Source organism: Polyodon spathula, chromosome 10 (assembly GCF_017654505.1).
Source record: "Polyodon spathula isolate WHYD16114869_AA chromosome 10, ASM1765450v1, whole genome shotgun sequence".
Classification (NCBI taxonomy): domain Eukaryota; kingdom Metazoa; phylum Chordata; class Actinopteri; order Acipenseriformes; family Polyodontidae; genus Polyodon; species Polyodon spathula.
The window spans coordinates 5,872,271-5,886,524 of record NC_054543.1 but is presented as its reverse complement, the minus strand read 5'-3'; positions in this window follow the sequence as shown (position 1 = coordinate 5,886,524).

The window sequence follows — 14,254 nt, the reverse complement described above, 5'->3', positions numbered from 1 at the left end:
GAGATGACTCTTCACAACCCACAATGATGGCATCTGAATATACTAGAGCATCAGATGACCTTGAAATGCTCTCTCCTTCCTGGCAACTTTGACCTGATGTCTCCTCCAAAGAACAAAAACATATTTTAGTAACAGCAGTTTTTAATATTCTTTCTAGAGACTCGGATTTGAAATAAAAGCACAAGTTAGTGCTGAAAGAATTTTTTTTTTTTTTATATAGAGTGTGGACAGTTTTAAAAGGAACTATTAAAGCAAGCTCATCTTGGGGCACTGTTATGATATGGAGATGGACAACATCATGGTTAACTTGTGTATAATTTGTAAGTTAACCATAAATGGTTAGATGGGATGATTTATTAGATGATAGGTAGCATTCTGAAATGGTATCAATTAGGGGTAGATTCAATCTTACAGGAAGCAATGGCAAGACTAATGGGTTGGAAAGTGTTCATGATGTACTGGGACTAAGGACAGGAACCCACTGCCCTAAAAAGAATGCCTAAACCTGGCTCTGGAAATGGTGCAGGAAACCAAGGGCACTGGAATGAACCTGATAAAACATTTTTTAAAAGTTTACTTTATTGAATGAACCTCATTTTATCAAGTAAAGAATGAACAAAGTCGTGTCTGAACTCTGAAAACAAATCACAACATCTTTTTGGTAGTGGCAACAAAACTACTGGCAGCTAAAAACAATAGCAACGAATACTCAAAAAACCTCTTCCTTGTTTTCTTCAAGTAATTTGGCTCCTCCCCTCATCCCCTAATGATAAAACACTATAGCTCAAAGCTGCTTCTAGCACACTGTGCTGCTGGTATAAGGGTCAAGTCTGAGCCTCACACTCACAATTTATGTTTCAGGCATTCTCTATGGCTACAGTAAACAAAATAATCGCCTTTGCTTTTTCTCAATGGATGCACCTGTCAAGCGCCATGGAGGAGAATGGGACACAGAAAGTGCCTGTTGATTATTTTTTCATTAGCCACGCTGAACCAACATGTTTTCTGTTAATCCTACTCGAGAATGAATTCCTGTAGTTTATTAATACAGCAACGTTTAATTTAAACACTCTAACAGTTACACCAAAGATACTGGCTGGCTTGCTGTGATGCTTTAATTCAAATTGCCCAATAAATCAGGTAAAACTTTGTATTTGTGAAGTTAACGTGCTGGTCATTGAAATATGAAATTGTGTCTTAAAGCATTGGTTACTGCAGGAGAGGACATACTTCTAAATGCTTTTTGAAAAGACTGCTGGCTGTTGTTATTTGTGACAACGGTAACTAAAATGCACACAGCATAAACAAACATCTGAACATTGGAGGGTAAACCATTTGCATTCTGTGCATGTGATTTATAAGTCACCTAAAAGACCAGCTACTAAAATATCCATCAGTTATCTCAACGCCAGTGTAAACAGTGACATTTTCATAATGTGCTCAGAATTCTCCGAGTCATCTCCATGGCAACTCTATTTCCAAGTCATATCTTTAATGAATAGGTAATGAAAGAAATGTTACATTCCCAACTTCATTACTAGTACAAAATCGGGCAATAGAAGTCAATTATGGGAGCTGTCATTTGCTGGTGCAGGTTCCTGAATATTAGACAGCCAGGCAAACCTGCTTATTTTGCTGATAAGCTACAGTTTGCATATTGTATTTATACAAAGAAAAAAGAAAGGTCTGACATCTGCATACGACTGTTAACAGTGCACCAGGACTCTGATTCTGATAATATATTTAGACGGAGAGCTTCCAGGGGGAATGTGTCCCATGTTTCTTTTAAAGAAGAAACTGTCACAGGTTTATTTATCTTCTTAATTGTTACCTTCTATTAGCAAATCCAATGGGATCTGGTTTTATCTTAATGAATAGCCAAGGTGATTATAAGAGTTGTGTTAAAATGCCTGTTTAAATCAAAAAAGCTTTAAATAGTGATGAAAATGTGACAATTCAGTCCTGACGCCTAATACTAAACCTGGTGGCCTAATATTCTCATTGTAATTTTTTTTTACAGTTTATAAAATGTAGGCATGTGGATCACTTGAGGCTGCAACCGCAAGTTGTGTGAATGTTCTCTGATTCTTACCAACTTATTGTATTGCTGCGAGGAATGATTCAAGAGGAGGAGATGAAGACTGAACAGGTGGCTGTCAGGAGACATGGTCCTGCCAATCACCTAAAGAAAAATTCCCCTAGGCATGCTGTAAGGGTTGTCTGAGACATGGGACCGTCATAAATTGCACTAAGTAACGTGTCAAGAGATGACCCCTTCTTTAGTATTGCAACAGCTAATTAAGGTACACCTAAGTTAGTTTGCATTCTATTGAATGAACAGAGTAACATGGCTTTCCGTTCTCTCTCGCGGAGGTGGGGGATTGGGGGGAGTGCATCACTTCCCGCTGTACCTCATTGTTATGCAAAGGTTGCTACAGAGGTTACTAAAAGAAATGTGTTTGCATTTATTAATCAAAAGAAGTCAAAAGCACACAAAGATATCATCAAGGCTCCCAATGCGCTGATGGAGCCTGCCGCTTGAAATCCGAGATGAAGTGTTTGCGAGATGTTTGCAATCTGTTCAAAGCCCTTTCTACTTTGCAGGTGCAAATCCTTTCTACTCGTCACATCAAAGACCCAATTGTAAATTAAACATGGTAAACAGGGTGCCGCAGGTTTTAATCTTCTTTTGGACCCCAAAAAGAGGAGGTCTGATTAATTGAGCATCACCTCACAATCATTTGAGGTTCATTAGTATGTATTAGTGTGCATTAGTTGCCTCTGTGTAGACTGTTTATTAAAACACACTTTGTCTTCTTTATTTTTAAAAATAATCAGAAGATGTTACTTCAAGAGAACTACACAAAACCCTCTGCCTGATGGATAACTATCTCTCCTTCCCCCCCTCATGGACTACAATGACTAGCCGACCATAAAGCCCCCTGCTATGAAGATGAAAGTGCTATAACAGGGTGCTGATTATATTACACATAAACCTTACCTTCAGATTAAACAAGGAACATTATTATTATTATTATTATTATTATTATTATTATTATTATTATTATTATTGTGTAATAAAGTATGAAAAAAAAATGAGGTGGGCCTTCAACCTACCTACAGGCTGGAGCTAGAACTAACAAAAACAAAACCAAGAGATAAACTGATTGATACGATGTTACAGTCTGGATCCTTATCAGTCCCCAGTAGCAACAAACAGGCTGCAATGTTTGACAGTTATACCTCAAACCTAGCATTAATTGTAGCAGTGTTAGTTTCTTATAAATCTTTAATGTTTATTTCTGTTTTTTTAAAGACTTGATTTAACACTAAATCTGAGTTCATAACTTTGACAGAACTGTGACATTTATTTCAAGGCAAGTCTTAATGGCCATGTTTTTTTAAAAAAAAAAGGATTTATTTTAGACAAAACCAAGTTGCATAAAAAGCCCACACTATATTGCTAACCTGAGCAGGAGGAGGGGGTCATGTTTATACGTGACCTCCCAATGAACTGCATTAATTTGGGGTCTACCACTGCGAAGACTGGTCCCAGCATGGTTCTGCTGAGAAATAAAAAGCTCTTACCTCCTAAATATGAAAATGATACCTCTGAAAAAATCTTCTTCACTGATATGATTGAAGCATAGGTAGCAAAAAATAAATAAGATGTTATCATCGCTGGTATATAGCCTTTATTTACGCAAACCCATACCAATAGACAGAAATTGTGCTTATATACTATACCCTCATTTATCATACGGTCATATATTCCACTTAGTGTAAAGCAGGGTTATCCAGCCCTGGTCCTGGAGAGCCCCAGTCCTGGAGGTTTTATAGGGGTCTTTACATCATCAGTGGCTAAAGATCTGGAACACATGTTAATCTTGACTAATTAAGCCAATAATTGGTTCAATTAAGTAACTGAGAGATTGGTAGAAACAAAAACCAGCAGCCACAGTAACTCATCAGGACCAGGGTTGGAGACCCCTAGTGTGAATTGTGATGTACCAGTCATACTCTAATGACACAGGAATAGTATCACAATACTGTACTCCCTCCAACTTGTAACAACTACGGTGGCAAGGAGTAAGCCATTTGTTTTCTGCTCTTGAATATCGTTACTATTGCACACACACACACACACACACACACACACACACACACACACACATATATAGTCAGTGGAAAAGTATGTTGGACAAAGAAGGATTTTCTGATAAAGAAACAAAGGTACAGGTTTTGACAAGGAAAGTGCTTGATGGTGATTTGGATTAGGTTATTTCTGGAATGGTTTTAAACTGGGGAACAAGCTTATCCTGCCCTGCATTAGATAGGACTACTGTTAACCTGTTTAATTAGTGCCCAAAGAAGGACTGGGCTTTGTTTTGTGTTTTGTTTGTTTTTGAACTCTGTTTGCTAATAAACTTACGCCACAGTGTTTAAAGAACACTTCCAGTGTACCATGTGGAATTAAAGGAACAGCCACTTATCTGAAGAACAACACAGACTCCTGTTGAAAAAAAAAAAAAAAAATATATATATATATATATATATATATATATATATATATATATATATATATATATATATATATATATATATGCATGCAACATATGTTGGTAACACACTGCAATAGGGATCTGTAAATACACAATTAAACTAGTACATAGTAGCAACAAGATGTGTACATATTACATTGTTATTACAAAAGACTTTAATAAACATGAACTGCAGCTGTGTAACTACACACCCATCTGTGTAATTACTGTGCTTATTTAAGAGTGACAATGTAACCCCAGGTCATGGAGGAGATGTACTGTATTACTTTAGGTGAATGATATTAAATGTGGTTAAGGACTACTCACCTCATGGGCTATATGTGGAAGTATCTGAAGCAATAAAATCAGATTAATAAATAGCTTCATACATAGTATTGCAATTCCTCTATAGTTGTACATTTATATTCCGCTTATCACTTTACATTTTTTAAACATTGATATATCAAATATCTAATCGCGTATTGCGTCCCATGGATTCCTGGCATTGTTTCTGTTTTCTGCGTGCTTCCCCAGTACGGTGTTGTTGACCAGGTTCATGTCTTTCAGACAGTGTATTCATTCCTCGCTAGCAGGTGCACCCTGAATAAAACAGGTGCTAGATTCTTCTGGGTGCGTCTCATCTGTATCCCGTTGACAGGAGCTCCCCTATTTTCCATATAAAATTCTGAGATAATTCTTTCTTTTTTCATTTGTTTTTTTTCTTTTATGGGAAGGAATGTAGAAATTGATCTTCAGCTTAATCAAAAGACAAATCTTGTTTCAGCTGCAAGTTTCCTTGACCCTTGGCTGTGAATGAAGCTTGGCACTTTGTCATTCTGGAACAGTTATATGCCTACTATTACTACAGCATCAAGATGGTATCAATGCCATTCATAAAACCCTGCCATAGCTTAACAATGAAATATAAAAGGGAATTGAACAAAAATTACTACAGCTGTCATCTTTTTGTCAGCATATATATATATATATATATATATATATATATATATATATATATATAATATATATATATATATATATATATACCGGACAGTCACTGTCTCAGACAGACCAATATGGGGGATTGCCAGGGTTTGAAATTGCTGGCTGTGAGTACCCAAGACAGCGAGCCACAGTACGCTGCCCAAGTCCAGCCTCCAACATGTCGATTGCATGAAGGCGCTGCTCTCTTGACAGATGTGGCATATTGTTTTTTTCTCTGATTCTTTATTGCTTGCAATTCAACAGCTGAAATCACTCCATATCCAGTGTCAAATCAACGGTCTCACTAATTAGGTGATTAAGTGCATATGCTTCAGTCACTCCAACGTGTCATGGTCAAGGATGAATGATCGAGTGATTAAAAAGAAACCAAAAACATTTAGTCAATGTCCATCATTTGTATACCTTATTTTTTTTTATTAAATGTGTTATAATAGTGATACATCTCTTTTGATGCTCGTTGTATAATTTGGTGCCTGTTTGAGTGAGTACTGATTATAACAGTAGGCTGACATACTGTATTGCCATCTTTAACCTCAAAAGGGAGACTCCCACCGCTGGCTTGTCAAGCAGCAACAAACAGGTCTTGACAAATGTTTGGACTGAAACCTTAGAATTTGCCGACATTCTTTCTAGGTAATTTAATACATAGACAATTAGCCTGGGAGAACCTACTGGGATAACCCTGCATGTAATTATAATCCAAGGCTTGTTGTATAGAGGCCTTTCCTTTTCATTTCGAAACACAATGGTACTTTTCAAGGACAAACAGAACAAATTAGAACCTAAGGATTTTTTTTTTATTCATTGACTCCCTTCAGCTTGGAGCAAAGCATTGAATAATTTAATGAACTATCATGCCATGATATCAGCAGCACATATAGAATGAACGTATAATGTCAGCCTGTATAACAATTATAAATCCTGATTTTTTCCTGTTTCAGTAACATGCGTGAAACATTTGAATGACACCTGTAACTAAGCTTGACATGATTTATTCTGAAATGAATATTTCACTACCAAAACAGACTGGGTCAGCCTTTTGAACTGTAGTTGCAGTTTGCAGTTGATCATGCCTTGGCAAGCCTGTACCATGCTTCTCAGTACACTACCACGCTAAGCTTATCGGCTCGGAACTCCTAAACTGCCACCTCTGACAATTACCTATCAGGTGATTCAACAAGTAATGTAAATTCAATTCTATAGCCTGATTCTATAAGGAATTTTACTTAACACCAAGTACAATCACTTAATTGCATTGCATACTCAATTTGCAAGCAGTACTTTTTGAAAATGAGGGAGCCGTTGTATTTCCAGTGAATGGTATGTGAATAACTAAAACATTATGGCTGGGCTTGTAAATGGCATTAATACCATTGTATTACTATGGTAATAGAAGGCACATGACTGTTCCAGAAGGACAAAGTGCCAAGCTTTATTAACACTGAGAAGACGTGGAAAGTGGGGAAAACAAACAAGCCTTCAAATGAGGTGGCTTTTCCAAATAAACTGACAAAAGGATTCAGTTGTTGCTAGAATATACAAAAATCTAACTTGGAGTCAGGGAATGAAACCTACAAGTGATTCAGCTTTGAATAAAGTGGGACTGTTGCTGTACAGAAATATATTTCTTTGGTGGAGCTCACTTAGCCCCCAATTAAACTCTGCAGCAAATGAAAAAACAAAAAAGAAAACAAAATCTAATTCTTAGAGGTGAAATTCCTACAATAATGATCAGGTCTATAATTCATTGCAACACCTATTCAGTAATGCATTAGCTTTTTTTATACATAAAAATATATCATTTGGAAGACATAGTGTATACTTGTGTATGTAATGCAATTTCCTCTGCACTGACACATGTACAAGCATGCCCATGTCGATGTTCATAAAAAATGAATCATTTTTGGAAAGGAATAATTTTACAGTCTAGTCTCACAGCTATGATCCCTAATATGAATTACAAAGTCGTCAGTTCCTTGGTGTACTCTCTGTTGGATTAGCAGAAACTGAGGCTTTGTGAGACATCTGCAGACAGAGATCCATTTAGAGATGTCTCAAATCTATGTGATTATAACACTACTACTATTAATAAGAACCTTTAAATCATTCAATTGCAACATATCGAGTAACAGTCCAGACCCCCAAGGCATTTTATTTTGCCATGGTGGTACATCTCCTTTCCTGGACAGTGGGTTCGGGTGCTATATACTGTATATCGTCAGGGTGACTAGATAGCACGACAGGTTAATGGAAGCTTGGGTTCACATCTCATTTGGCAGTCCTAGTTACCATAAATGGACCAAGGGTTGGGGTTAGAGTTAGATTTAGGGTTAGCGTTAGGATTATATAACATGCATAGATTATTTTAGAAATATGGCAGTTGTGTAATATTAAATATGCAGTTTCTGTGTTGTGATTGGCAATAACTAAATGTCATTCAAAAGCTTTGCATGCATACTGCAGTAGGTCCAAATAGGCTCATTTATTACACAAGTGGCTGCTGTTTACAGTTAATAGAGGGGTGTAGTATATAAATACATGTTCAAGATTACCTCTGCACAGTATGTGTTGTTTGCACTTGTACCTGTTCTGCTTGAGTAGGGGATCAAATTGCCTTCCAGCAACTGCAAAGCAATCTTCCTCTGACAATCCAAACGTCCCCAGGTAAGAAAATACACAATTCCACTTTATTAATATCACAAAACCAGCAATAGAGAACAACGCCAATACAATTTATATATCTATATTACTGGCTGGTACCTCTAAGAAGAGATATAAGGGAAAAACACTGCTTATTTAAATTGCTTGATAAACCATTTTATTTGTCAATTGATTTCTTTATTTTTATCCTTGTAGTTAAAATGACTTAGTGTTGTAAACCTTATTAAAACAAGACACCATGCGTCTTTTTTTAAAAACAATACATGTGTTTATTTAATTAAAGAACCTGACTACAGGGGGCTAATGCATTCACTTTCAAAGTTTCTAACAGGAATATGTTTGAGGTTCACAGTAGGCAGTTGAAAACCATCCATTTAAAAAAATATATATATATATATTTTAATAAATGTTTTAAACAACATACATGTAATTTCATAACATAAACATATTCTCAAATATATAACTTACATGTGTATATCTAAACCCACAACCCAGACCCATACCTTCAGTGGTAATTATTACACAATAGGAACAGCATGCTGCATGATAACAAATGTTACAACACTTTTTTTAAGTCACTGTAGTAAGCATTGTAGTAAGCTGACAGTAATATGTGTCACATATCTATTTTTGTAATTCACTGGGCCTCACATTTTAAGGAAGTAATTCAATTTCCCTTTATCTATCTGCTAGCTGACAGAGCTGCCATCTTTGGTATCAGCACAAATTTTTGTTTTCCAGAATTCAAAGGGTTTTCTGAAACCTGTTTCTTCTGTCCCGCACAGTTCTCCCTCACTGTGCAGTAGGCACTGAGAAGTGGCGTCTCCAGCTGAGAGGACAACGTGGCTTGCTCTGATTTGCAAGTTGTTGCAAACTGTACTATAGCTGCCCACTAGGGGTTTACGATTTAATGTGGGAGTGCATGAGGCAGTTACAGCCTGGGGGTATACATACATTTCCAACAGGATGACACAGATATCTGTCTGTCAGAAAATCATGATCTTGTGTCCTAACAATTCATAAGCCTACTGCTTTTGAAGAACTGCTTGACACCTGCATACATCAGATGAACCATCCCACTGTCATAACCATTTTTAAATACTGTGTCTGTAGGAAAACCAAAGAAGCGCAGCACTCCAGACTCCAGGATGAAAAGGAGACTGTTCCCATAAGGAAGTAAAAATGGACACCGTGTTAAAACTCAAACTGTAGGAGGGGCCTCTTGTCTTTGTGAGGGATTTAAAGTGTAAAGACAGGTGTAACAGGGGGGAAGCACAGGCATGCAAGGGAACGGGTGACAGCAAAAGGATTTTCTGCTTGGCTGATTTTATTTTTTTATTCTAATGAAGATGTGTCAAAAGTAAATAAATAAATAAATAAAAGATCTGCTCATTTATAACCTGGGATAGCAGGTGCAGTGCCACACTTGGGTCATGTTTACAGGGAGCGGTTCATCAGCCTTTCAGTAGAGTTACCCTGTGGAGCAGCAGCTCAGATGAATTTAGTAGTACAGAAATGAGGTTGCTGTTATATAAATGCCAGAAGCTTTGGGGCAAATTGAGGTCCACGTTGTTGTATAATATGAAGATCACAGCACTCTTTGCACACTCAGCAGCCCTGCCCTTTAGTTAACTTTTCAAGAATTCCTGGATAATGCAGTTTGCCTGTGGCACAACTGAGCTGCATGACCACCTTTAGTATCTGAGGGAAAGTCAAGACATCTTTAGGTTGCATGCTGTTGCTACTGGTGATAATGCTATTTAATTCATGAGACTCTTTAAATTACCTCTAGGAAAGTTTCTCATAGTAAAAGTACAGCAAAGTGTAATTAAGCAAAGTGAAAGCATGGTAAAGCATAGGGGAGCATTGTAAAGCAGATAAGTATGGTAAAGCCTATTTAAAAACATGGTTGACCAGGGTAAGCTATGGTAAATGCATAGTATAACCATAGGAAAAGAGCAAAAATACTGTGTTAAACTTTTATAATGGCGGAAATGTATGTAATAAAGACAGCACTATTTTTTTTCACAATTCTCCAAGTCCATTCACATTAAAAATAGAGGCAATTTTTATTTATTTAGCCACCTGTCCCTCTATTTTGCATGTTTTCAACACTTTGGTCTACAGAGAGGGTTGGAGATCACCTGAGCATCATAAAGGGAGTCTGAGGCGGGCTGTCGTGGAACACATTGAGAACACAGCTGCTATCCTGCCACCTGGTTTAATGAGGTTCCTCAAGTAAGTGGACAAGTGTTTTTCTCCAACAGTTGCCATGGCAATGGAGAGCAGTGCTCCAAACAGGTGTCAGCAGAGTTTAAATCAGAGCAAATCATCTGGGAGAGGTATCTCAAACTGAGATCATGGTAGCACATACATGTACTGCCCCCTGCAACATGTTACTGTCTTTAATAATAACTACATAGCGATTTAATGGCTGTTGAGAATAAGTGTTGAATGTGTCAGGAATTAATAGATGCTCACTTAAATGCAGAATAATTTAAATTATTAACATTTTTCTCCTGGAACCTCACCCAATTTAGTTTTTCAATAAAGCTATCCCAGGTATATAAAAAAATAACTGTTTACAAAGCTTGTACAGGATTGTTGTACCATTGCTGTTACTGCTGGCAATACCCACAGGGATTGATTCTTTCGCACAGTGGTTAAATGTCACCAGCCTTCTCCTGTAGAACCACTAGCAGGGCTTCTCAAACTCAGTCCTGGGGACCCCCTGTGTCTGCTGGTTTTCATTCCAACCAAGCTCTCAATTACTTAACTAGACCCTTAATTGAACTGATAATTTGCTTAATTAGACCTTTTTACTTGTTTTCAGCTCTTAAACAGTTTCAGTTCAAGTTACTTATACAATGTTATATTTAACTTGAAATATACAACAGTTCAAGAACTGAAAATAAGTAAAAAGGTCTGTTTAAGCAAATTATCAGTTCAATTAAGGGTCTAGTTAAGTAATTGAGAGCTTGGTTGGAATGAAAACCAGCAGACACAGGGGGTCCCCAGGATTGAGTTTGAGAAGCCCTGCACTAGAGGATCAGACAGCATCTTGGTTTAACATGGCCCCCTTGCATCCTTGCTGCCTCTCACTAGGGGAATAAAGAGCCCTACAGTTCACCTGGGATGATGCAGAAAGTGGTCAATTTGCAAATCTTTGAATCAGCCTTTTCACAAGGGTTTAGGGCTCTGCAGATGTTAGTTTCAGGGTTAACTTCCCTGTGCACCAGGCTGCATTATCACTTTCCACACATTTAGCTCTGTTACTAAGTTAACCAAGCATGAAATAGATTTGGTATTCATATAGTCTATTTATTTAAATTCACATGAAGAGAATGCACTCTGCATGCTAGCAGCACATGGATACAATGAGGCAGAAATAACACATTTCAAATGAAATAGGAAATGACTTGCAGCAAACTCCAATTCCAAAAGCTTGTACTGAGGCCAAGTCCTTGGCCGGAGATACATGATTACAGCTCAGTGTATTTCACAAAGTATTTATACGTTTTTATAACTTTACATTTTACACCCTGAAAAATGAATAATAAAAGAAAACAAAGGAAGGACAGGCTATTTACATAAATTCTGAAACTACCAATTCATTTAAAAAAAATGTATATAGAGTCAACCAGAGGATTGGTTGGCAGTTATAGTTTAGGGTTTTGATTGGTTCAGTTGACTACCTTAATAAATAAATAAATAAATAAATAAAATAATAATAATAATAATAATAATAATAATAAATAATAATAATACACTAAAAATGTCGGAAAGTAAATTCAAACTGTAAACTATACCTCATTGAAAGAGAGAGACAGATAAACTCAAAGAACTCAAGAGCAACTTTCGATGTCTGAGTATTTGTAAGAACTAGTCTGAAATAAAGGGCAATGTGCTGCTTACACACATAACATAAGAGCAGTATAGTTGATGACAAGCAATTCAATATATTTTAATTCCCATTAGTTTCCATTCTAAATCTACATGAGTGCTGTTTTACTGTACTACCGGACTAGAGGTGTCTATGGAGCTGACTGTGTTATAAAATTATCACATGTTGCTTCTTGTTAGGCAGTGTGGGTAGAGTGTTGTGGAGGTGCATTTCACAGGTTTTTATAAAAAATTACTTTAAAGGTATCAAACTGAGGTCTTTTCTCATTACAAAAGCAGCAACTAATACAAATAAATGGCACATTCTTGCGTTAAATGTGGTGTTAGCAATTGATAGGATAATGAAACATGGAGCCCTCTCTCTGGCAGCTCCTCTGTTACCTGAGGGTGACAAGAAGTGACAGAAAACAAGATGCATTGTAATGGGGCATGTGGAAGTTGGCAAGTGAGCGAAGAAAGCAACCTAGTTCTCTTCTGCACTTAGAAATCGCTGGAGGCGGTGAAGAATGCTTTAGGAAGTGTCTCGCAGCAGGGTGCAGCAGCTGAGTCTCCATCAAACAATACTCCAGGTAAAAAAAGAGGGAAGAGAGTGACTAAATATGTTATAGAAAAAAAAAAAAAATCTGCAGCACTATATTTTGGATTTGTCCTCAGAATGGTTTTCCACACAAGGTTTTGCTAGTTCATAAGGATGTTCTTTTCAACAGCATTGTCAGATCATTCCCTCTGTTAAGCTTTGCTTTGATTTGGTTCTCTGTTTTGTGAAGGACTGGATGTGTTACTGATGGAAACGGGGCACGACACAAACACCTACTTTTTAATTTCCCTTTTTTTTTGTTTTTGCTTTTTGCTTCTTGTAACAAATTTGTGTTCAGAGCCTTTCAATGTCTTTCAGTCTCTTTCATGGAAGGCATCTGCTGCACTACAATCATTTTGCCTATGACTTCCATACACAAACACAGAGGGGGGCATTTCAAAACTTTAATATGCTAATATACAGATATACATATAGTATGTATATTCGGAAGTGTTTTTCCAATGTGTGTTGTTGTACAAATCACAATAGGCTATTAACATCACAATTTTATTTGGTCACTTTATTTTTGTATCGAAATTCAATTTACAAAACCAGATTAAAAAGCAGAACAATATACTGTACAAGATCCATTAAGAAACTATCCAGGAAAGGTAAAGGACAGCTTGATAACGATAGCTGTACAACTCACCCAGGCCTGAGCTTAGATGTTGAGACAGAAGGAGAGAGCAGAGCAAGAAAGGCTTTCATGCTGCCCCCGGGGAGCCATTTACATAAAGTGATGTACAACTCTCACAGCACTGGGCCTGTCAGCCTGCTTCATGTCTTCATGTCACTAACTGGAGTGCTGGCATATACAACCGAGAAGACATTTTAGAAGGAGGACACGCCTCTTCCATTTTTTCTGCTTTATCACTTACGAGCAATCCTTCAGACTTTGTTATGTGTAACATACTTTTCTCCAGGAAGAAAAAGAAGATCCAGCTATTTATATTAACCGTGCAACAAGTACCAGCACTAACACTGTAATTGATGAGGTAATTGCATGTAGTCCTCTCTGTTACACAGTAATAAGTGTTTGTTATTACTAGGCTAAGGTTATGACTGGGGTTAGGGGAACTGATTTGGTATCACATACCCAGGCAGTTAAGGTCAAGTATTACTGAATTAGAAGTTACTTTGCAGTGTTTAAAATGTAATAAAAATGTAATACAAGCGAATGAAACTCACTTTCTTCTCTCCATTCAACAGTGTTCTCCAATACTGCCTGCTCTTGAAACGATCACTATCACTGCCAGTTGCTGAAGAGATGAATAGATGTGCTCACAGGCGGGGTTTCAAAACATCAAGCTTCTCTGTGGCCTTGAGAATGAACATAGAATAGTAGAGGATCTTTAACAAAGGGGAGGAGAGCTAAACTTGTGGTGTGTGTGATGTGCATGGTCTGTGTATTCGTCAAACAATGGGCTCTAAAACACAAGTCTAAATGAATAAGGCTGCTTTGAGAACCTTCTAGAGCTCAATTAATAGAATAAATTAGAGAATGCTATAGGTCTGGACAGACTTGGGTTTCTCTTCAGCTAAAGCAAAATGTTTTGCAGGTTGTTTT